This window comes from Mesoplodon densirostris, chromosome 11 (assembly GCF_025265405.1).
Source record: "Mesoplodon densirostris isolate mMesDen1 chromosome 11, mMesDen1 primary haplotype, whole genome shotgun sequence".
NCBI lineage: Eukaryota > Metazoa > Chordata > Mammalia > Artiodactyla > Ziphiidae > Mesoplodon > Mesoplodon densirostris.
Window position 1 is genome coordinate 67,856,942 of NC_082671.1, and position 25,658 is coordinate 67,882,599.

The 25,658-nt window shown below is 43.9% G+C and overlaps 1 long non-coding RNA gene and 1 pseudogene across 1 annotated transcript; both read left to right on the forward strand.

The window, feature by feature from the left end:
• Positions 1-24,869, forward strand: LOC132499240 (uncharacterized). The gene is made up of 3 exons (XR_009533830.1): positions 1-585; positions 1,123-1,162; positions 24,788-24,869. It is a non-coding gene; the product is annotated as an uncharacterized LOC132499240 (long non-coding RNA).
• On the forward strand, positions 15,400-16,137 carry LOC132499355 (glycine cleavage system H protein, mitochondrial-like; annotated as a pseudogene).
• Positions 24,870-25,658: the final 789 nt, after the last annotated feature.

A 25,658-nucleotide genomic window follows, 5' to 3' on the forward strand; every position in this document is an offset into this window, starting at 1 on the left:
CTGAGTTGGGGGCCGCAGAGCTGGGATGTCCGCCCTGGGGCTGCGCCCAGCGTGGGGGGAGGGGGCGGCGCGACTCCCCCCCCTCCCCCCTTTGTCTTGGGCTGAGGAGAGGTGCTGCGCTCGGCCAGAGCAATGAGCACAGTGCCTGGCGCGCAGCGAGTCCTCAAAGTATCCCGGCCTTGATTGCAACCCCAGCGCGGGGAGAAAACAGGAAAGGGAGTGATAACTGGGCTGACAGAGGCTAACTGCCATTATTAAGCATCCAGGCTGACCAGGCGCCGTCACCACCCTTTCCTTCCCGCGGTGGCAGTCTTGGCACACAGGGCGCACGTGTGTCCTAGGATTGTGAAAGAGGCAGAGCTGGGATGCGAACCTGGGTCGTTTGGCTCTTGCCGGCTGCGCTAGGCTGAGGAAAACGCGTTCTTGAACCAGGCTTTGAAGATTGAGAAGGTTTGATGGGTGGAGATAACTGAGCGAGCTCTGCCCCAGTTCGCTGTAAGACCTTGGGAAGACGTTTGATCTTTGAGGGCCATACTTTCCTCCGACGTGAAAATGGCTGGACTTAGGAAGACTAAGAACTAATATGTGAGTAGTGCTTTGCAAAGTGTAAAGCACTTTCAAATACGTTGTCATAGGTAACGCCTCACAATTAACCCACCAAGGAAGTGTTTTTATTAGCCTCCTTTGTAAAAGTTTATAAGATCAAGGAGCAGGGGCAGAGCATTAATGTTGAATAAATCAAAGACTTGTAGGATAACTGCCTTGGATGAGCATAAAGCTCTGAAACTGAAACATCCTGTGACCTCATCTGAGCTCCTAGCTGTTAGTTTAAAACAATACTGTTGCTGGATCTGCTTGCCCCTTCCCAACTCCCAACAACTGTGTCCCAGCAACCCAGATCACCAGGCCACAGCAGTTTTAACTCATTATTTTTTAAATGGTTCCTGGTTTGGGCTGGACCAACTATGAGGAGTCCTTTAGGCGAAGTCAAAACTGGGAAGTAGTCGGATAGGGGGTTGCCTGAATTGTGAAAATTCCAACTGAATGTTTTGGGTTTTCTGAGCACCAATTATTTTGAGGGCATTGGTGATAAATAATAATTTTTGTCCTTCCTATTGACAGGTTCACCTTCTAGCAAATTACGGGAAGGAACATGAGAAATGTAAGTAGGGATTTTGAAATCTCAGTTAAAGGAACCGAAATTGTTTATTTGTAGAATAATGGCAGTTAATTTGGTGATACCATTTCTAGGTGTACAGTTAATTGGCAGGTGCTTATCAAATGCCCATTTTTGAGGGGTGTATTTACTAATACATGCAGTGAGGTCTAGGCAGATGGCAGTCCGTCACCACAGACACTGACAGGTACCCTGAGAGATGCAATTTTTGTTCAGTCCCCATTGGCCTGTGAAAGGGAAGAGGGGCCAGGTGTTTTCTACTGTGTGTGATGTGTGTCAGGTGTTTTCTGGGCTAGGTCTTATCACCTATCATGTAACCTTGTTTTTCCTCACAACAAACTTAAAAGGCAGGAGGGTTTTTTTTATCCTTTGAGAAATGAGAGTGAAGCTTAGGAAAGTTAAGTAAACCAGCCCTCTTGGTGCTGAAAAAACTTTTCACTAAACCACACTTTTCCCATTGTTGATCGATCCAGGTTCAGAGCCTGTGAATATTTAATGAAAAGCTACTTTTGCCAGGTGCCTTTGAGTATTTTATTTAATCCTTATGACAGCCCACCATGCTTTTTGCTCATTTCAGCTGATCACCTTAAAATCAACTAGGAAGCCTGAAAAAAAAAAAAAAAAGCCCAACCACTCCTACAGGGCAGGAGATAAGCATTTATAAATCCATGGTGATGTTGTAGCCCCTCTTTCTAAATATAATGTGGTGCTCTGGAGACACCAACAGCAGTAATTCCTTTAATACAATCCTGACACCTCGAAAGGGGTGTGGTGCAAAACAAAGTGAATTGCAAGAGCACATTCTTCCACCGACAACAATTAAATCTGAAAATGTCACAGGTTTCCTGTGATAAGTGCACTCAGTATTGATTAGTGGGACTAACCACTGATCTGACACTTGGACCAACTAGGTGTTACTTATGAAAAAACATCTGGTGGAGATTCCAGCATGTCCAGTAAGAAAGGTGATTGGTAGTTTGTTAAAAGGCCTTTGCCTTCAGGTGCTTAAATCTGAGCACTGAAGGAAATAGTGACAGAGGCAGCCTTCAGTCTTTTTTTTTTTTAATTTTTGGCTGCGTTGGGTCTTCGTTGCTGGGCGCAGGCTTTCTCTAGTTGCGGCGAGCAGGGGCTACTCCTCGTTGTGGTGCGCCGGCTTCTCATTGCGGTGGCTTCTCTTGTTGCGGAGCACGGGCTCTAGGTGCGTGGGCTTCAGTAGTTGTGGCTTGCAGGCTCTAGAGCGCAGGCTCAGTAGTTGTGGTACATGCCATGGGCTTAGTTGCTCCGCGGCATGTGGGATCTTCCTGGCCCAGGGCTTGAACCCGTGTCCCCTGCATTGGCAGGCGGATTCTTAACCCCTGCGCCACCAGGGAAGTCCCAGCCTTCAGTCTTAACCCCCCTCGAACCAACCTCCACAACTCAGAGGTTGTTTTAAAAATGAAAATCTGATCAGGTCATTTTTTTTTCTGACTTTAGTGGAAAGGCACATTTTGTTGTTGTTGTTTTGTTTTCATTCATCCCAGACTTTAAAAAAATTTTTTTATTGAAATATAATTGATTTACAATGTTGTGTTAGTTTCAGGTGTACAGCAGTGATTCAGTTATACACATGTATATCTATTCTTTTTTAGATTCTTTTCCATTATAGATTATTACAAGATATTAAGTATAGTTCCCTGTGCTATACAGTAGGACCTTGTTATTTATTGGACATTTGTATAGCCAAGAAGTAGATCAGTGGTTGCCTGGGGTGGAAGTGGGAACAGGCATTGACTGCAAACAGACAGGAGGGGTCTTTTGGGGTAATTGAGATCTAAAACTGGATTGTGGGGATGTTATACAGCTCTTTAAATTTACTAAAAATCTTTGAATTGTACACATAAAAGAGATGAATTTTTATAGCATGCAAATCATACTTCAATAAAACTGTTAAAAAAACAAAACCCCTTTTTTGTTCCCCATCTCTTACCCAGTCAAGGCCCTGAATGCTTGGAAGATGTCCACCCTCCAGCCTCTCCCAATGTGCCCACCATGTTCCTTGCATGTGAGCCATTCAGGGCTGATTGCAGGTCTTTGGATAAAGATTTGGTCATCTCGAGGCCTTTGCACATGCTGCCCCTCAGCTGGCCTCTCCTTTCTGTCCTTATCTGCCTGGGAAACACTTTACTCTCTTCCTTCAAGACTCAGCTTGAGCATTTCCTCTGCCAGGAAGCTTTCCCTGATTTTTGCAAGCCAAACCAAGTGACACTGCTATTATTTTAAATTAAAAATTTACACACCTGGTACCCTCACCAAACTGAGCCCTCTAACCATGATCTGTTCATGTCTAGAGCCCAACAGGTGTGACGCATAGAAAGATTACTGAAGAAATACCTGTGTTGTCAAGATCACCCTTTAGAGTCTACCGTATCCACATATACAGATGGGGAGTGATCCATCTGTCTGTTCATTCGTGAACATTTAGTGCCAAAGTACTTATCCCTCTGGATTCAAAAATGATTAAGATGAGACACTAGTCCTCAGGGAGTTCCCCATCCAAGTCCTGACCCTGCTCTGTCTAAACGGAGTGGCTCTGGCAGTTTACTTAATCTTATGTAAAATAGGTGTGGAGTAGTACCTGCTTCACAGGTATGTTGAGAGGATTAGATGGGTTTTTACTGGTAAAGATCTTCAGGCAGGACCTGGTACAGTAAGTGCTCAGGGAATGTTAGCTAGTCCTACAGGGCGTGGTGGGCTAAGGGATCAGGGGACAGATTCCTGGGGAAGGTATCACCTGAGCTGGGTTGTGAAGAATAAGTAGAAATTACTTTTTTCTCTTTACCCTGAAGCATGTTGAGTGAAGTTTTAGATACTTTGTTAAAAAAAAAAAGACTCTCAGCTTTATTGTTGACTGGGAAAGACATGGGGACAGACAGGCTTAAGTCATTTGTACACACACAGGCAAAGGTGAAGGACTCTGACCTTGGTGGAGGTACCCATTTCCATGGTTTGCCCCAGCCTCAATTTCCTAAGAAATCCTATAGAAAAGTGTGGTGCAAACTGGAACGTATGTGCTGAATTCAGCCTGCAAAAGTGTTTTGTTTGGCTGGTACTGTGGTTATAAAATTTTTTGAAGTAATATTTAAATTTTACAAAAAATAATCTGGATTTCCAGCTTTTCTTTTTTAAAAACTTAGAATATGTGGGGACACTGGTGCCTACATGGTGGGCAGCACTTGGCTGGGGCTGCTAGTTTAGTTTCCTTTAGACGGCATTTGTCCTCTCCAGCTTGCCAGTCCCCACTGTTTACAACATGCATGCATCTGTGCTGGCATCTGGCCACTGAAAGTATGTAAGTCTGTGCCTGCTGGCTTGGAAGAAACTCTTGTTATCTATATAGTGTTCATCACTGAACAGAGCTACTGCCCCGGATACCTGTCTCCTTACTTTGTAGTTTAGAATGGACAGTCTAGGGCAAAGGATTCCTAAGAAACCATTTTCTTCTCCCAGTGCCAGCCCCCTGCTGACCAAGGCCATACTTCTTCTTCTTCTTTTTTTTTTTTTTTTACCACCTTTGCTTTATTGCTAAGCACTTCAGACAGACTTACTGATTTTGGCGGTGCCGTTTTTTTTTTTGCCCATGTTTTATTTTATTTATTTATTTTTTTATTGGAGTATAGTTGATTTTCAATGTTGTGTTAGGCCATACCTATTCTTAAACATGACCCGTCTCTCCAGGGTTTGGGAGCATGGAAAAAACAATGGATATGGAGTAAAAGGCTTGGATCTGTTTGTTTTTTTAAAAAATTTATTTATTTATGGCTGAGTTGGGTCTTCGTTGCTGTGCGCAGGCTTTCTCTAGCTGCGGCGAGCGGGGGCTACTCTTCGTTGTGGTGAGTGGGCTTCTCATTGCGGTGGCTTCTCTTGTTGCAGAGCACAAGAAGCTCTAGGCGCGTAGGCTTCAGTAGCTCTGGCATGCGGGCTCAGTAGTTGTGGCTCGCGGGCTCTAGAGCACAGGCTTAGTAGTTGTGACGCACGAGCTTAGTTGCTCCGAGGCATGTGAGATCTTCCCGGCCCAGGGATCGAACCCGTGTCCCCTGCATTGGCAGGTGGATTCTCAACCACTGTGCCACCAGGGCAGTCCCTAATTTTTAAAATTTAAAAAATTCTTCTCCTATGCCAGCGTGGCATGCGGGATCTTAGTTCCCCGACCAGGGATTGAACCTGAGCCCCCTGCAGTGGAAGCGTTGGAGTCTTAACCACTGGATCACCAGGGAAATCCCCCTGTTTTAAATTTTTATTATTAATTTTGCTGTATCTTTATTTTTCTGATTTTCAAACAATACATAAAAATACATAAAATGGAAATTTAGCCCCCCTCACAATCTGTCCCCCCACACCCCATAATCACTATTAGCGGTCTGCTATATTTTTTGCACTTTTTAAAAGCCACTCTGCACTGAGTGCTCGATGGATGCCAGGCACTTGACTGAGCTCATTACATATGTCTCTTTTGCTCTTTGCAGCAACCCTATGAGGTTATTATCATTCCATTTTACAGATGAAGACACAGATGAAGACCTAAGATGAGTCTTAGGTTAAGTAATGTATTCAGGGTCGCACAGTGAGGATGCAGTGGAGCACCCTCACTGTGTGTGTTCCAACACATTTCTTTCCGATTCCAGAGCCCTTTTTCCTAACCATCTCAGGGTGAAGCCTCCCTAAGAAGACCACTAACTAGGAACTAAACATACTCCCCTGGAGAAGTGTATTCATAAAAGTCTCCTCCTTCTGCGTTGTTCTCCATTCATTAGATGTTTCCTGAATGGTGCTGTGCAGGGGTTTCAGAGGTGCTCTCGGTGGCTGCCCTCTGCGACTTCACAGGTGAAGATTATAGATCGATCAGTGAAGTATTGGAATTATGTGCAATTTACAGTTGATAATAGAGAGGAGAGAGCAGTTCTCCGTGGATGGGAAGGGAGGGGTCAGGATGAGTGATACTTAAGCTGTGCCTCGACAGATGAGTTATTGTTTAACAGGTACGTGGGGGTAAGAATACTTCGGCATAGACAAAAGCATGATAAGTTGGAACAGTGGTTTATTTGGGGAACTGAAATAATATAGCATGGCTGTAGGCTAGGATGTGGGAAGGGGCTGGTGGGGAGGCAGGCAGGGTGCCGAGTGCGCAGGGCCTTTGGGTGTTGTTCTAAGACTTTGGGGTTTTGTCTGTAGGCAGGGGAGCCGTTGCAGTGATTCTGAAAGGGGAGTGACATGACTGGTTTATGTCCGAGGTAAATTCCTACAGCAGAGTGAGGATGGATTGGAGCAGGTGCAGCTGGAGGCAGGGAGGCCAGGAAAAGAACAGGTGCAGTTGGTTCATTGGAATGAGTGTGGAGATGTCCAGTAACTGAGCGCAGTGATAACCGCTGACATTCACTGAGCTCTTCCTGTGTGGTCAGATTCTGTGCGAAGTGCTCTGACTGGGTTCTCTCATTTAACTTCCACAGCTACGCCTAAGCCAAGTGTTGTTGTCCATCTACCTTTTACAGGGGAGAAAGCTGTGAAGGTGGCTTGTATAAGGTCACACAGTGGCTGAGTGGTGGAGCCAGAATTCAAATCCACGACTGTCAGAATCTAAAGCCCTAAGGCTGCAAATCTGAATCTAAGCTGCAAATGTCAACGCCTGTGACTAGTATGAGGCAGACTGTCCTGAGCTTTGTACAGCAGGACCTTTGTATGAAGTACAAGTCTAGTTGATTCTATATCTAAGACACATCCCAGATCTGTCCTCTTACCTCTGTCCCTCCCCTTGCCTGAAGTTCTATAGTAGACTCTTGTCCCTAAAACCTATTCATACAACTGCCAGACAGATCTCTTTAAAAAGTAAGTCAAGGGCTTCCCTGGTGGCGCAATGGTTGAGAGTCCGCCTGCCGATGCAGGGGACATGGGTTTGTGCCCCGGTCTGGGAACACCCCACATGCCGCAGAGTGGCTGGGCCCGTGAGCCATGGCCGCTGGGCCTGTGAGCCATGGCTGCTGAGCCTGCGCGCCTAGAGCCTGTGCTCCACAATGGGAGAGGCCACAGCAGTGAGAGGCCCGCGTACCACAAAAAAAAAAAAAAAAAAAAAAAAAAGTAAGTCAAACCATGCCGCCTTCCTCATTTAATCACTCCCTTGCTCCTCATCAGTCTTTTTTTTTTCTTAATATTTATTTATTTATGTATTTTGGCTGTGCTGGGTCTTAGTTGCGGCATGCGGGATCTTTGTTGTGGCATGCAGACGTCTTGGTTGCAGCATGCAAACTCTTAGTTGCGGTATGCCCGTGGGACTTAGTTCCCTGACCTGGGATGGAACCAGGGCCCCCTGCATTGGGAGCGTGGTGTCTTAACCACTGGATGACAAGAGAAGTCCCTCTCATTACTCTGAAATAAAATCTGAATCCTTACCCTGCTGACCTATAAGGGCCTACATGATCTGTCAACTGCCTGCCTTGCCAGCTTCATTCTGCATCATTCTCTCCCTCTCTCACTGAATTCCAGCCCTACTGACCTTCTTTCTGTTGCTGAAACATGCCAGATTTGTTCCTTAGGGAATTTGCTTTTGTTGTTTCTTTCTAGAATGTTCTTTTCCTGGATATTCTCATGCCTGGCTCCTTCTTACCATTTAGGTCTTAGTTTATTTTTTTTATTTTTTTTTATTCTTTTTTATTTTTTATTTTTTTTGCTGTACGCGGGCCTCTCACTGCTGTGGCCTCTCCCGTTGCGGAGCACAGGCTCCGGACACACAGGCTCCGCGGCCATGGCTCGCGGGCCCAGCCGCTCCGTGGCATGTGGGATCTTCCGGGATCGGGGCACGAACCCGCGTCCCCTGCATCGGCAGGCGGACTCTCAACCACTGCGCCACCAGGGAAGCCCCTTAGTTTATTTTATTTCTTTATTTTTTTTTTTTCTCGGTACGCGGGCCTCTCACTGTTGTGGCCTCTCCCGTTGCGGAGCACAGGCTCCGCAACCATGGCTCACGGGCCTAGCCGCTCCGCGGCATGTGGGATCTTCCCGGAGCGGGGCACGAACCCGTGTTCCCTGCATCGGCAGGCGGACTCTCAACCACTGCGCCACCAGGGAAGCCCTATTTCTTAAAGCAAATTTATTTTCACTACTGGCTTGTTTATTTTTTATTTTAATTAATTAATTAATTAATTAATTATGGCCACACTTTACGGCTTGTGGGATCTTAGTTCTCTGACTAGGGATTGAACCTGGGCCCCTGGCAGTGAGAGTGCACAGTCCTAACCACTGGATCACCAGGGAATTCCCCTAGGTCTCAGTTTAAATGTTATCTCCTCAGAAAGGCCTTTCCTGAGCCCCCAGGGTAAAGTAGTTCATGAAGCTCTCTATCACATCCCTCTTTTTGATTTTCTTCATTGAACTTATCACAATATAATATTCAGTGTTTGTTTATTTTCTGTCTCCTTCCACTAGGATAAAAGTTCCCTGAGTTGTAATAGCTAAAACTTATAGACTGTTTACTCTTGTTAGGCACTGTTATAAGTGCTGTAATATATTAACTTTTTAAATCCTTATAGCAGTTTTAGGAGGTGGATACCTTTATTATCCCCATTGTGCAGATAAGGAAACTGAGTCTTACGTGGGGTAAGTAACTTGCCCAAAGTCACACAGCTACTAAGTGACAGAGCTGGAATTTGAACCCAGGCAGTCTAGCTTTAGCATCCACACTCCTAATCAAGTGAAAGCATGGACATTGTCTTTCCCACTTCTGTATCCCAACACCTTGGACATAGTATGGCATTTAGCAGGCTCTCACTAAAAATTGTGGAATGAAAGATTGTAGTCACAATAGAAATATAATTAATTATAAACAAAAACCTAGGAATTATCCTTGATTCTGCTCTCTCCCACTCACAGATCCATCTACAAGGTCTGACTGAACTACTTCTCACCACAAAACATATCCCGATATGTCTACTTTTCTGCATTCCCACTGCTACCATCCCAGTCCGGTTCACGACTGGCTTTCTCCCAAACTACTCCAAAGACCTCCTAAATCACTGGCCTAGGGTGACTCTTCTACCAAGTGATGGATGTCTGCTGAAGCAAAGAGCCAGGTGTGTGATTAGGGCAGGAATGTTTATATATGCTGAGTGAAATTTTGCTAGCTGACTTATACCCTAGCAATTACTGATTTGAGTGGGGAATATTTAAGACCCTCTGTGTGTGGTTCTGCAATTGTGTGTTGAGGTGCTCTGAGGCATGGCAGGGACCTCTCAGGGGTGCTGAGGGATATTTTAAAATCTTAGAGGAAACCTAGTGTGTTGGTTTGCCGGGCTCCCCTAACAAATTACCACAGACTGGATGGCTTCAACAACACAGTCCTGGAGGCTAGAAGTCCAAGATCAAGGTGTCAGCAAGTTTCATTTCTTCCAAAGCCTCTCTCTTTGGCTTGCAGATGGCTGTCTTCTTGCTGTACCTCACGTGGTCTTTCTTTTGTGTGGGCATATCCGTGTTCTAATCTCCTTTTATAAGGGCACCAGTCATATTGAATTAGGGCCCACCCATATGACCTCATTTTACCTTAATTACCTCCTTAATAGCCCTATCTCCAAATATAGTCATAGTCGGAGGTCCTGGGGGTTAGGACTTCAACATGAATGAATTTGAAGAGGGGACACCATTCAGCCTATAACACAGTGCCACCTGATGCTGCACAGACTGCTAGCTTGAGGCAGTTTCAGCGTTGGCTCACACTGCATTCCTTCTGATAATGTCATATCTTTGCCAAGCCGAGGTTTTGGAGGTTGTGAAAAGCAAGTACTGTGTGTAAATCAATGTGGAAGAGGAAAAGAGAGTGGGGTATCCAGTCTGATTCCGAGGTTTGAGACAGTGTGTGGCACCCAAAAGGCACTAAATTGTTAGGACATAAATACTTACTGAGTTTGGGGCTTCCCTGGTGGCACAGTGGTTAAGAATCCGCCTGCCAATGCAAGGGACACTGGTTCGAGCCCTGGTCCAGAAAGATCCCATATGCCGCAGAGCAACTAAGCCCATGCGCCACAGCTACTGAGCCCACGTTCCACAACTACTGAAGCCTGCGCGCCTAGAGCCCATGCTCCGCAACGAGAATCCACGACAATGAGAAGCCCGTGCACCGCAATGAAGAGTAGCTCCCGGTCAGTGCAACTAAAGAAAGCTTGTGCGCAGCAACGAAGACCCAACACAGCCAAAAATAAATAAATAAATAAATTTATTAAAAAAAAAATACTGAGTTTGTTTGGGCTTAACTACTTAATGACAGAACTATTAGGTATTTCTTTAGACCTAGGGGCATCATGAAACAATTATTGAATAACTAAAGGCACATGAGTGGCAGAAATTTGGGAACCTTTACTCCAAATAAGTCAGTGGATCTCGGAGATCAAAAACACCAGCGTTAAGTTTTTAATTATGCAGACTTCTCCAGGTGCTCCCCAAACCTACTGAAAAAACATTTGGGAGTTGAGCCCAGGATCCACTGGTTTAGCCTAACCCCTTCATTAAGGCCCAGAAGGGGAAATCTCTTGCCAGAGGTCATACAGCAAGTTAGTGGTTGAGCTGGGATTAGAATCCAAATTCTAATGGAATCTATCAGATTCTCCTCCCCTTCATCAGCATTTCTGATGTCCATACCTACAAATGTTGTCACACCATTTGCTACTTAAGCAGACGTGGCCCTGACCTCAAAGGCAGATGGCAATTACATGGACAAACTCCATACTGAATACATCAGTGTGCGTATTAAAATTTTATATCATACAAGACCTACATGAGGAAAACTACAAAACTCTGATGAAAGATACCAAAGAAGGATTAAATAGTTATTCCCTGTTTATGGATAGGAAGACTCACGATATCACGTCATAATATCAGTTCTTCCCAACGTGATCTATAGATTCAATTCAATCCCAATCAAAATCCCACTAAGTTATTTTGTGGCTATTGACAAACTCAGTCTAAAGTTTGTAGGGAGAGGCAAAAGATCCAGAATTCGCCAACTCAAAATTAAAGAACAGGGCTTCCCTGGTGGCACAGTGGTTGAGAGTCCGCCTGTCGATGCAGGGGAGAAGGGTTCATGCCCCGGTCCGGGAAGATCCCACATGCCGTAGAGCGGCTGGGCCCGTGAGCCATGGCCGCTGAGCCTGCGCGTCCGGAGCCTGTGCTCCGCAATGGGAGAGGCCACAACAGTGAGAGACCCGCGTACCGCAAAAACAAAAACAAAAACAAACAAACAAAAAAATTAAAGAACAAAGTTGGAGGACTGACACTACCCAACTTCAAGACTTCCTATAAAGCTACAGTAAATTGAGACAGCGTAGTATTGGTTAAAGAATAGACAGATGAATGAAACAGAATGGAGAGCCCAGAAAGTGACCCATATAAAAATAGTTGAATGATACTTGGCCCAAGGAGCAAAGGCAATACAATGGAGCAAAGGTAGTCTTTTCAACAAATGATACTGGAACATCTGGACATCACATGCAAAAAAAAAAAAATCTAGACCAAGCACAGTTTGGAAAGATTAGCTCAAAGTGGATCATAGACCTAAATGTAAAACAGAAAACTATAAAGCTCTTGTAAGGGACTTCCCTGGTGGTCCAGTGGTTAAGAATCCTCCTTCCAATGCAGGGTTCTATCCCTGGTCAGGGAACTAAGATCCTGCATGCCACGGGGCAACTAAGTCTGCACACCACAGCTAGAGAGAAGCCCATGTGCCACAACTAGAGAGGAGCCCATGCGCCGCAATGAAGAGCCTGTGCACTGCAACAAAAGATCCCGCGTGCCACAACTAAGACCCTACGCAGCCAAAAGTAAATAAAAACAAACAAACAAAAACTCCTAGAAGATAACATAGGAGAAAATCTAGATGATCTTGGGTTTGGCAATGACTTCCAAGATATAACACCAAAAGCATGATCCTTGAAAGACATAACTGGTAAGCTGGGCTTCCTTAAAATTAAAAACTTCTGCGCTGTCAGGAGAATGAAAAGATAAGCCACAGGCTGGGAGAAAATATTTGCAGAAGACATATTTGATAAAGGACTGTTATCCAAATTATACAAAGGACTCTTAAAATGTAATAATAAGGAAATAACCTGATTATAAAATGGGCCAAAGATCTTAACAGACATCTCTCCAAAGAACATATACAGATAGCAAATAAGCATATGAAAAGATGTTCCACAGCTTGTGTCACCAGGAAAATGCAAATTAAAACAATGAGTTACCACTGCACACCTATTGGAATGGCCAAAATCTGGAACGCTGACAACACCAAATGCTGACAAGGCTGTAGAGCAACAGGAACTTTGCTGATGGGAATGCAAAATGGTACAGCCACTTTGGAAGACAGATTGGTGGTTTCTCATAAAACTAAGCATAATCTCACCATGTGATCCAGCAATTTCACTCCTTGGTATTTATACAAAGGAGTTGAAAACCTATGTTCACACAAAAACCTGCATACGATGTTTATAGCAGCTTTATTCATAATTGCCTAAACTTAGAAGCAACCAAGATTCCTTCAGTAGGTGAATGAATAAACAAACTGTGGTCCATCCAGACAATGGAGTAGTATTCAGTGCTAAAAATAAAATGAGTTATCAAGCCATGGAGGAATCTTTTTTTTTTTTTTTTTTTTTTTTTTTTGCGGTACGCAGGCCTCTCCCTGTTGTGGCCTCTCCCATTGCGGAGCACAGGCTCCAGACGCGCAGGCCCAGCAGCCATGGCCCACGGGCCCAGCCGCTCCGTGGCACATGGGATCCTCCCGGACGGGGGCACGAACCCACGTCCCCTGCATCGGCAGGCGGACTCTCAACCACTGCACCACCAGGGAAGCCCAACATGGAGGAATCTTAAATGCATTTTACCTAGTGAAAGAAACCAGTCTGAAAAGTCTGCATACTGTGTGATTCCACCTATGTGACATTCTGGAAAAGGCAAAACTATGGAGACAATAAAAGGGTCAGTGGTTGCCAGGGGTTGCGGGGAGCGAGGGATGAGTAGACAGAGCACAGAGGATTTTTAGGGCAGTGAAAATACTCTGTATGTTACTGTAATGGTTTTTTGTTTGTTTGTTTGTTTTAAATTTTGGCCACACCGCATGGCTTGCGAGATCTCAGTTCCCCAACAAAGGATTGAACCCGGGCTTCTTTCACTCAACATAACGCTTTTGAGATTCAACCATGTCATATTTATCATAGTTTGTTCCTTTTGATTGCTGAGTAGTGATGCACTGAATGGATGGATCTCAGATTGGTTATATACTCACCATTTGTTGGTCTGTTTCCATGGTTTGGCTATTATGAATAAAGCTATCAACATTCACATGAAGGTCTAAAACTAAAAAATAAATTTAAAAAAATAATAAAAGGGAATCCCCTGGCAGTCCAGTAGTTAGGACTTGGCGCTTTCACTGCCAAGGGCCTGGGTTCAATCCCTGGTCAGAGAACTAAGATCCCACAAACGTGCAGCGCAGCCAAGAAATGAAAAAACAAACCAAAAAACCCCAACATTCACACGAAGGTCTTCGTGTGGACATAGGTTTTTCTGTCTCTTGGGTAAATATCTAGAAGTGGGGATCCTGAGTGGTGTGGTAAGTGTCTTTTAGAAAGAAAGAAACTGCCAAAGTGTTCATAGCATTTTACATTCCCACCAGCCGTGCGTGAGCGTTCCTGTTGCTCCATGTCCTTGACAGTACTTGATCTTCTCAGTCCTTTTATTTTTATTAAAAAATTAAAAAAAAAATTGGGGGGGACTTCCCTGGTGGCACTGAGGTTAAGAATCCACCTGCCAATGCAGAAGACATGGGTTCAAGCCCTGGTCCGGGAAGATCCCACATGCTGTGGAGCAACTAAGCCTGTGCGCCACAACTAATGAGCCTGAGCTCTAGAGCCTGTGAACTACAACTACTGAGCTCGCGTGCTGCATCTACTGAAGCCCCTGCGCCTAGAGCCTGTGCTCTGCAACAAGAGAAGCCACCACAATGAGAAGCCCATGCACCGCAACGAAGAGTAGCTGCTGCTCGCCGCAACTAGAGAAAGCCTATGCGCAGCAACAAAGACCCAACACAGGCATAAATAAATAAATAAATTTATTAAAAAAAATTTTTTTTGGCTGCACCCGTGCAGTTTGTGGGATCTTAGTTCCCTGTCCAGGGCCTGAACCCCTACACTCAGTAGTGAAAATACAGAGTCCTAACCACTGGACTGCTAGGGAATTCCCTTGTCAGTCATTTTAATGTTGGCTATTCTGCTGGGTGTGTAGTGGAATCTCATAGTGGTTTTAATTTGCATTTCCAGAATTACTAACAATGTTGAGTATCTTTTAATGTGCTTATTGGGCATTTGTATACCTTCATTTGTGAAGTGTCCAAGTCTTTTGCCCATTTTTATAAGTTGGGTTGTTGTCTTTTTTTTTTTTATTACTGAGTTGTAGGAATTTTTAAAAGTGTAATCTGAGTATAAGTCCTTTGTCATATATATGTGTTGTGAATATTTTTTCCCAATCTAAGATTTACCTTTTCTTTTTTTTTTGAAGGGTATAAAATTTTAATTTTGATGAAGTCCAGCTTATCAAGTTTTTCTTTTATGATTAGTGCTTTCTGTGTTTTAAGACATTTTTGCCTATCCTAAGTTTGCAAAGTTGAACCAACTTTGTATAACTGGTATAAACTCCATATGGATATGATTATCATTTTTATATATTGCTGGATTCAATTTGCTAATACTTTGTTTTACAACTCAGTAGTAATATATTTTAATTTGCTAATTTTTTGTCTATGTTCATGAATGACATTATCTGCAATTTTCTTTTTATATAATGTCAGTTTTTGGTATCAGTTATGCTGGCCTCATAAAACAAGTTGGGAAGTGTTCCCTTCTCTTCTACTTTTTTTTTTGCAGTACGCGGGCCTCTCACTGTTGTGGCCTCTCCCGTTGCGGAGCACAGGCTCCGGACGCGCAGGCTCAGCGGCCATGGCTCACGGGCCCAGCCGCTCTGCGCATGTGGGATCTTCCCAGACCGGGGCACGAACCCGTGTCCCTTAGCATTGGCAGGCGGACTCTCAACCACTGCACCACCAAGGAAGCCCCGTTCTTTTCTACTTTTGAAGGAGTTTATGTAAGATTGGTGTTTTATCTTCTTTAAATATTTGGTGTGGCTCTATGTGCTGCGCGGAGACACTCTGCACCCCTGCGAACATGGCGCTGCGAGTGGCGCGGAGAGTGCGGGCCGCGGTCTGCAGCCTGCGCGCCATCTCTGCCCCCAACACCCCCTGCCGCCGCGCCCCTGGGGACTGCGGGTGGGCGCCGTCCGGGCGCTGCGCACCGGCCCCGCTCTGCTGTCGGGTCGTAAATTCACAGACAAACGTGAATGGGTAACAACAGAAAACGGTGTTGGAACAGTGGGAATCAGCAATTTTGCACAGGAAGCTTTGGGAGATGTTTACCGTAGTCTGCCTGAAGTTGGGACAAAATTGAACAAACGAGGAATTTGGTGCTTTGGAAAGTGGGAAAGCTGCTAGTGAACTCTATTCTCCTCTATCAGGAGAAGTAAATGAAATTAATGAAGCTCTAGCAGAAAATCCAGGAATTGTCAACAAATCTTGTTATGAAGATGGTTGGCTGATCAAGATGACACTCAGGGGCTTCCCTGGTGGCGCAGTGGTTGAGAGTCCGCCTGCCGATGCAAGGGACACGGGTTCGTGCCCCGGTGCGGGAGGATCCCACATGCCGCGGAGTGGCTGGGCCCGTGAGCCACAGCCGCTGAGCCTGCGCGTCCGGAGCCTGTGCTCCGCAACAGGAGATGCCACAACAGTGAGAGGCCCGCGTACCGCAAAAAAAAAAAAAAAAAAAAAGATGACCCTCAGTAACCCTTCAGAACTAGATGAACTAATGAGTGAAGAAGCATATGAGAAATACATAAAATCTATTGAGTAAAAATGGAACCCCTAAGTAAACTAGTTTGAAACAACTTAATCTAGCATAGTTGTCTTAAATTAGTGGTGGATAGATTTTTAAAAAGCAACTTTTAGCAAAAGAAACTGCTTGCAACAATGTTGCCTGAAAAAAATACCCCTTAACTTCCTAGTGATTTCACATAAACACTATGCATCTTTTTCACAACACCCTGTGATTTTTAGGCTAGTCTCCAGTTATAATATTCAGAATTCCTGAAGTTATCTGTGGTAAAACTAGTTACAAAAATTATGTAATTCAAGGATAACATTGTTATCTTAGCCTTACATAATACTGTAACTTGCTTACAGCCATCCCTGGGTTTGGGTCAAAATACTCAATGAACTTGCCACTGGAAATAAACGACAGTGGAGAAAAGTTTGTTAGTTGTATAGTGTCCGGTGAGGAACATTAGTATCTTAATTTTGCAATATACTGTGTTTGCTGGTGCTATTTTTATACAGTGAAACAACAGCCTTGCAGGAAAATAAGAAACAGTTTAATAATAAAATATTCAACTTCTTAAAAAAAAATTTGGTGTAATCACCAGTGAAGCATCTGGGCCTGAAGTTTTCTAGTGGGAAGGTTGTTAATTATGAATTCAATTTCTTTATTATACATCTTGAACTATTCATATATTTTATGTTTTTGTATGTTTTGGTAAATTATATTTTTCAAGAAATTTATCCATTACATTTAAGTTGTTAAACATATTGGCATAAGGTTATTCCTAATTTTATCTTATTGTTCTGTAGGTTTTGTAGAGATGTCCTGTCTTTCATTACTGTTGTTGGTGATTTATGTTTTCTCTCTTTAATGAATCAAGAGATTCATCAGTTTTATTGGATGCTTATTCCATTTACCTTTAATGTAATTACTCATATGATTGGATTCCAGTCTGCCATCTTGATATTTGTTTTCTTTTTGCCCCCTCTGTTTTTTGTTCTTTTATTTCTCCGTTCCTGGATTGTTTGGGTTAGTTATTTTTGAGTAATTCATTCTTTTTCTTCTATTGGCTTTTTAGCCAGTTCTTTGATCATTTCTTAAGTGGTTACTTTAGGGATTACAGTATCCATCCTTAATTTATCACGGCTGATTCACGTTTAATGAAACCTTTACAACAGTATCGTTGTATTTACACCTTTATTGTCCTTTGTACTGTTGTCATTTATTTTACTTCTATAAATGATATAAACTTTGTGATCCACTGCTATTTTTACTTTAAAAAGGCAATTGAGGGGCTTCCCTGGTGGCGCAGTGGTTGAGAGTCCGCCTGCCGATGCAGGGGACACGGGTTTGTGCCCCGGTCCGGGAGGATCCCACATGCTGTGGAGCGGCTGGGCCCGTGAGCCATGGCCACTGGGCCTGCGCATCCGGAGCCTGTGCTCCACAACGGGAGAGGCCACAACAGTGAGAGACCCGCGTACCACAAAAAAAAAAAAAAAAAAAAAAAAGCAATTGATTTTTTAAAAACTTTTTTTTTTAATTAATTAATTTATTTTGGCTGCATTGGGTCTTCATTGCTGTGCATGGGGCTTTCTCTGGTTGCGGTGAGTGGGGGCTGCTCTTCGTTGTGTTGCGCGGGCTTCTCATTGCAGTGGCTTCTCTTGTTGAGCGCAGAGCACAGGCTCTAGGCGCGCGGGCTTCAGTAGTTGTGGCATGCGGGCTCAGTAGTTGTGGCTCACGGGCTTTAGAGCGCAGTCTCAGTAGTTGTGGCACACGGGCTTTGTTGCTCCGAGGCATGTGGGATCTTCCCGGACCAGGGCTGGAACCCGTGTCCCCTGCATTGGCATTCTGAACCACTGCGCCACCAGGGAAGCCCGGCAATTGATTTTTTTTTTTAATTTAAGAAAAGAAAGAACAGTAGTATTTTTATTTACCCACATATTTGCCATTTTCAATGTGCTTCTTTCCTTTTTGTGGATCTGAATTGTTATCTCTCCCTCCAGCCTGAAGAATTTTCTGTAGCATTTCTTGGAGTAAGGGTCTGTTGGCTACAAATTATCCCGGCTTTTGCTTTTCTGAAAATGTGCTTCATTAAAACTTTTTGAAAATTGTGGTAAAAATATACATAAAATTTACCATTTAAAAAAATTACCATTTTATTTTATTTTATTTATTTTTTAAAATTAATTAATTAATTTTTTGGCTGCATTGGGTCTTCATTGCTGTGCGTGGGCTTTCTCTAGTTGCGGCGAGCGGGGGCTACTCTTCCTTGCGGTGTACGGGCTTCTCATTGCAGTGACTTCTCTTTGTTGTGGAGCACGGGCTCTAGGCGTGCAGGCTTCAGTAGTTGTGGCACGTGGGTTCAGTAGTTGTGGCTTGCGGGCTCAAGAGCGCAGGCTCAGTAGCTGTGGCGCACGGGCTTGGTTGCTCTGCGGCATGTAGGATCTTCCCGGTCCAGGACTTGAACCCATGTCCCCTGCATTGGCAGGTGGATTCTTAACCACTGCACCACCAGGGAAGCCCCAGATTTACCATTTTAAAGTATATAGTTCTGTGCCATTAAGTACCTTCATATTGTTGTGCAACCATCACCACCATCTATCTCCAGAACTTTTTCATCTTCCCAAACTGAAACTCCATCCTCATTAGACACTCCCCAATAGAATAGAGGGCAGACTAGAGCCCAGAAATAAACCCATGCATGTATTGAATATGATCACATGAGTTTCAACTAAGTTGAACTGAGTTTCAGCTAAGACCGTTTTATGGGGAAAGAAGGTTTTTCAACAAAGAGTGCTGGAACACAGCATTGTAAATTAACTATACTCCAATAAAAATTAATTTAAATAAATAAAATGAAAAGAAAAAACAAATAGTGCTGGGAAAACTGGATCTCTACATACAAAAAAAAAAATGAAGTTGGACGCTTACCTTTACATCATATACAAAATTTAACTCAAAATGGACTAAAGAACTAAGAGACCTCAGAGATGTAACTATAAATACCTAAGTGATCTAAATTATATAATTATAAAGACCTAACAACTAAAACTATAAAACTCTTAGAAGAAAACAGGAGAAAACTTCATGACATTGATTCAGCAATGATTTCTTGGATATAACACCAAAGCACAGGCAACAAAAGTAAAAATCCATTAATTGGACTACATCAAAATTAAAAACTTCTTTTCATCAAAGGACACAATCAATGGGGTGAAAAGGCAACCTATGGAATAGGAGAAAATATTTTCAAATCATGTATCTGATAAGCGATTACTATTTCAGAATATGTAAAGAACTCCTATAACTCAACAAAAACCCTCCAATTAGCCTGATTAAAAAATGGGCAAAGGAGGGACTTACTTCCCTGGCGGTCCAGTAGTTAAGACTCCATACTTCCACTGCAAGGGGCACGGTTATGATCCCTGGTCGGGGTACTAAGATCCCTAGCAAGCCGCGTGGTGCGGCCAAAAAATAAAAAAAAAATTTAAAAAGTTAAAAAAAAATGGGCAAAAGACTTGAATAGATATTTCTCCAAAGAAGATACACAAATGGCCACAAGCACATGAAAGAGTGCTGAACACCATCCTTAGGGGAAATGCAAATCAGAACCGCAAGAGGAAATAACAAGTGTTTTGAATGTGAAGAAAAGCAGTATGTTACTGGTTGGTGGTGTCTTTTATAGTGCAAAATAAAAATAGTGAAAAGGAAAATAACAAGTGTTGGCGAGAGTATGGAGAAATTCGAACTCTTGCGCTGCTACTAGGAATGTGAAATGGGGGAACAGCCACTGTGGAAAACAGTATGGCAGTCTTTGGAAAAACTAAAAGTTTCAGGGGACTTCCCTGGTGGTCCAGTGGTTAGGACTCTGCCCTTCCAATGCAGGGGGCTCGGGTTCAATCCCTGGTCGGGGATCTAAGATTCCACATGCTGTGTGCTGTGGCAAAAAAACCCAAAAATGAAAACCCTAAAAGTTTCAGATTTGCGAGATGAAGTGTGTTCTGGACGTTGGGTGCACAACCGTGTGAATGTATCTAACACTACTGAATGATAACACATAAAAATGGTTAAGATGTTTAATTTATGTTATGCATATTTTACCACATTTAAAAAATATTTGAGAGAGAAAAAAGTACACTAATTCCAATTTCCAGTTTTTGGTGATTATGAATAATGCTGCTACTGCAGACATTCTCATACAGGTTTTTGTGTGAACATAAGTTTTCCTCTCTCTAGGGTAAGTATCTAGAAGTAGGATTGCTGAGTCATAAGGTAAGTGTATGTTTAACCTTATAAGAAACTTGACGAACTGTTTTTTGTAGTGGTTGTACATTTTGTCACACTAATGTGTGAAAGTTCCAATTGTTCCATATTGTCACCAGCACTTAGTATTGCCGTTTTTTCCGCTCCGTTCTAATGGGTGTGTAGTGATGATCTCATTGTGGTTTTAATTTGCATTTCTTAATGTCTAGTGATGTTGAATCTCTTTTCCTATGCTTATTTGCCATTTGTATGTCTTTTTTGGTGAAAGGTCCAGATCTTTTACTCATTTTGAAAAATTGAGTTGTTTGCCTTGTTTCGTTTTTTTTTTTTTTTTTCCTGTACGTGGGCCTCTCACTGTTGTGGCCTCTCCCGTTGCGGAGCACAGGCTCTGGACGCGCAGGCTCAGCTGCCATGGCTCACAGGCCCAGCCGCTCTGCGGCATGTGGGATCTTCCCAGACCGGGGCATGAACCCGTGTCCCCTGCATCATCGGCAGGCAGACTCTCAACCACTGCGCCACCAGGGAAGCCCTCCACTTAAGTCTTGAACCCTCAAAGTCATCCACGAAGGTTGGAATCAGTTTCTTCCAAACTGTTAATGTTGATATTTTGACCTTTTGCCATGAATCTTATTGGCAGCTAGAGTGGTGAATCCTTTCCAGAAGGTTTTCAGTTTACCTTGCCTGGATCCATCAGAGGAATCACTGTCTATGGAAGCTACAACCTTATGAAGTGTGGTTCCTAAAAATCAGACTTGAAAGTAGAAATTACTTCGTGATCCACAGGCTGCATAATGGGTGTTAGCAGGCATGAGGACATTAATGTCATTACATCTCCATCAGAGCTCCTGGGTGACCAGGTGCATTGTCAATGAGCAGTACTATTTTGAAAGGGATCGTTTTTCTGAGCAGTATGTCTCAATTGTGGGCTTAAAATATTCAGTAAACTATGTTGTATACAGACGTGCTATCATCTAGGCTTTGTTTTTCCGTTTATAGAGCACAGGCAGAGTAGATTTAGCCTAATTCTTAAGGGCCCTAGAATATCCAGAATGGTAAATGAGCATTGGCTTCAACTTCAAGTCGTCAGCTGTGTTATTCCCTGACAAGGGAGTCAGCTTGACCTTTGAAGATGTGAAGTCAGGCATTGCACTGACTTCTCCTCTTTAGTTATGAAAATCCTAGTGGTGTCTTCATCCAATATAAGACTGTTTTATCTGCATTGAAAGTGTTTGGTGTAGCCATTTTCATTAATCGTCTTAGCTAGGTCTTCTGGACAACTTGCTGCAGCTTCTACATCAGCACTTGGTGTTTCACCTTGTACTTTTATGCCATGGAGGTGGCTTCTTTTCATTAAACCTCATGAACCAACCTCTGCCAGCTTCGGACTTTTCTTCTGCCGCTTTCACACCTCTCTCATCCTTCCTAGAATTAAAGAGCGTTAGGATCTTGCTCTGGATTAAACTTTGGCTTGAGGGAATGTTGTGGCTGGTTTGATCTTCTTTCCAGATCACTAAAACTTTTTTTTTCACACCAGTAATAAGGCTGTTTCGCTTTCTTATCATTTGTGTGTTCATTGGAGTAGGACTTAAAAAAATTTTTTTTTTAATTTATTTATTTGGCTGCATCAGGTCTTAGTTGCGGCATGCATGTGGGATCTAGCTACCTGACTGGGGATTGAATCCGGGCCCCCTGCATTGGGAGTGCAGAGTCTTATCCACTGGACCACCAGGGAAGTCCTTGGAGTAGCACTTTTTAATTTCCTTCAAGTATTTTTCCTTTGCATTCACAACTTGTCTGTTTGGTGCAAGAGGCCAGCTTTCAGCCTAATCTTAGTTTTCGGCATGTCTTCCTCACTAAGCTTAATCATTTCTAGCTTTTGATTTAAAGTGAGAGATGTGCGACTCTTCCTTTCACTTGAACACTTAGAGGCCATCGTAGGGTTATTAATTGGCCTGATTTCAATATTGTTGTGTCTCAAGGAATAGGGAGGCCTGAGGAGAGGGAGAGAGACGGGGGAACGGCCAGTCCGTGGAGCAGTCAGATCACATACATTTATTGATTAAGTTTGCCATCTTAGATGGGCGCAGTTCATGGTTTCCCAAGACAGTTACAATAGTAACATCAAAGATCACTGATCTGGGTCTCCCTGGTGGCGCAGTGGTTGAGAGTCCGCCTGCCGATGCAGGGGATACGGGTTCGTGCCCCGGTCTGGGAGGATCCCATATGCCGCGGAGCGGCTGGGCCCGTGAGCCATGGCCGCTGGGCCTGCGCGTCCGGAGCCTGCGCTCCGCAACGGGAGGGGCCACAGCAGTGAGAGGCCCGCATACCGCAAAAAAAAAAAAAAAAAAAAAGATCACTGATCACAGATCACCATAGAAAAAAATAATAATACTGAAAAAGTTTGAAATATTGGGAGAATTACCAATATGTGACACACAGAAATTAAGTAAGCAAATGCTGTTGGAAAAATGGTGCTGGTAGACTTGCTTGATGCATGGTTGCCACAAACCTTCAGGGACTTCCCTGGTTGTCCAGTGGTTCAGACTCAGTGCTTCCAATGCAGCGGGCCCAGGTTTGATCCCACATGCCACACTAAGACCCCGTGTCAGTGTGGCAAAAAAAAAACCCCAAACCGCCAATATCTGCAAAGTGCAATAAAGTGAAGCAAAATAAAACAAGGCAGGGGACTTCCCTGGCAGTCCAGTGGTTAAGACTCCGTGCTTCCAATGCCAGGGACTCAAGTCCGATCGCTGGTCAGGGAACTAAGATCCCACGTGTCACATGGTGCAGCCAAAAACAACAAAAAAAACAAAGCTTGCCTGTACTTTCTTAACAGTGTTAGGTCTTCCCAATCTTCTTTTTTTAAAAAATAAACTTATTTATTTTTGGCTGTGTTGGGTCTTCGTTGCTGCACACGGGCTTTCTCTAGTTGTGGCCAGTGGGGGCTACTCTTCGTTGCGGTGCGCAGGCTTCTCATTGCGGTGGCTTCTTTTGTTGTGGAGCATGGGCTGTAGGCGCGTGGGCTTCAGTAGTTCTGGCACGCAGGTTCAGTAGTTGTGGCGCACGGGCTTGGTTGCTCTGTGGCATGTGGGATCTTGCCACAGAGCAACCAGGGATCGAACCGGTGTCCCCTGCATTGGCAGGCGGATTCTTAACCACTGCGCCACCAGGGTAGTCCCTTCCCAGTCTTCTGATCTGTGAACAAGGATGTCTTTTTATTTATTTAGGTCTTTAATTTCTTTCAATTATGTTCTATAGTTTTCAGTGTACAAGTCTTGCACTTCTTTTGTTAAATTTATTCCTAAACATTTTATTCTTTTTGATGCTGGCCTGTGTGCTCTTTAAACAGGGTGACTTCATCATGAACATAACATTTCGGGAAACCATCTGCCTAGAGATTAGGTTCTTTGGTTGGAAAAGGAGGCTGGAACTTACCTTTATGATTCCTGTTTTTCCCCCTTTCAGTTTTTAGTCTGTATTTTGAATTTGCTTGGAATAGGGCCCTGTGTCACAAGGGCTTCTCTACAGTGAGAGAGAGCAAGGATGCGGGGAAGGCAGGCTTTGGAATCCAGCAGACCTTTGGCTTTCTCTGGCTGTGTGACCTTGAGTACACATCTGAGCTGCCATTCTCATTTGTCAGTCTTTGGAGCTGTTTTTGAGGATTCAGTGAGCTAAGTAAATGAAAAAGCACCTGGCTGCTTCTTGGCCCCCACTAGGCTCATTTCCTAGACTGATGTCTCAGAAACAGCCCAACTGGAAACTTGGGGCTCCTTGTAGCACTTCTGAACTTTTCATTGTGATAATTTTCAAGTACACGTAAACAAACATTGAAATCACCTTCCTGTATTCCTGACTGTGGATTAATTCACATCTTCCCCCTCCTCAGCACTGCCTTTGGCCTGGCGAGGACAGCCTGTGTCCCCTCCCCATTTAATTATTTCTGCCCCCACTTCCTCCTTGCCACACTGGGGTGAAAACGTTCACACTTCAGTCCAGCTGTCTTTAGCCAAAGAGCCTAGGACTATGAACGCTGGGAATTTACTGCTTGGAAATGAGTTAGAATTCTAAATATTTCCCTTTTGAGGGCTCAGATCAACCCTGGGCCCCTAGTTGTGGGGACCATTATGGGGCCCTTTCTGTAACAGGCACTCAGCATCTTCTCTCTGGTCTCAGTCAAGTGGACCTGAAGCTGGTTTTCCCACTAGGATCTGATTCTTCACTCCTCTGGGCAGGGTCCCTCCTCACCCCTCTCCACCTCTTCCCATTCATCTCCCCCACAAGGTCCAGTTTCATGCTACCCTTCCCGGAAACCTTCCCGATTCCCACCATCCAGAAGCTTTTACCCCTGCTGCCTGTGTCCCCTGCGTATACCACTGAACACTTTTCTTTTTTATCTTAGGCATCATTCTGTCTTTTCTTCTAGATCTCGAGCTAGCTAGCCTGACGGAAGGGCTGCACCCTGTCCACGCGTGTTGTCTGGCCTGGCACAGGACATACGTGCTGCATGTATATCTGCTGGACCACAGACCTGAGGCAAGTGGACACCTGTTAACATTTTCTGGGGTGGGCGACGATTAATGCTGAGTGTGCGGGTTCACCTCACATGGAGATACTGGTTATTTTTCCTGAGACAATGTAAAATAGTGGAAAGGACAAACGGGAGTTTGAATTACGGTACTTGAAGAGAATCTTCTTTCTTTAGCCCTCAGCAGATGATCGAACATAGTCAGTGTAAAAGCTCTGTGACAGTAACAAGGAAGACCTGCCAAATGATGCCGAAGGAGCTCACTCACAGTATTCTTCTGAGTTTTCAAGCTTGTTCAAAGGCGATGTAATGTTCAGTTAGAGGGAGGACTGGTAACCTCTCCATTCTTCAGTGTCTAGCACAGTATCAGATGACTCCCTGTTGTCATCTCTCTCAGCCTCCTAGGTTTATTTCCACACAGTTTCCTTTCCTACAGCCTCATTCCCGATTTCCTGACTGGCAGGTAGCAAAAACAAAGTGTAACAGAGAATAGGGATGTATCATCAGCCCAGCTTCAAGTGCTTTTTCAAGGAGTTATTGTGACTTAGGCAGATATGACCCCTCTTCGGTGCTCATTCTTATCCCTGTAAGATGAGGGTGATTGGAAGACCATGAGGTTATCCCCAGGGGACCACAGAAGGCGGCCCTGTATCAAGCTGATAAAGGCTAATTAGTATTAATTCAAATGGATAAAATGAACATTTAGCTGGTATTTATGTTTTCCCCTGAACTTTGGACAAATTTACCAAAATCTGTTTTTTTACATCTA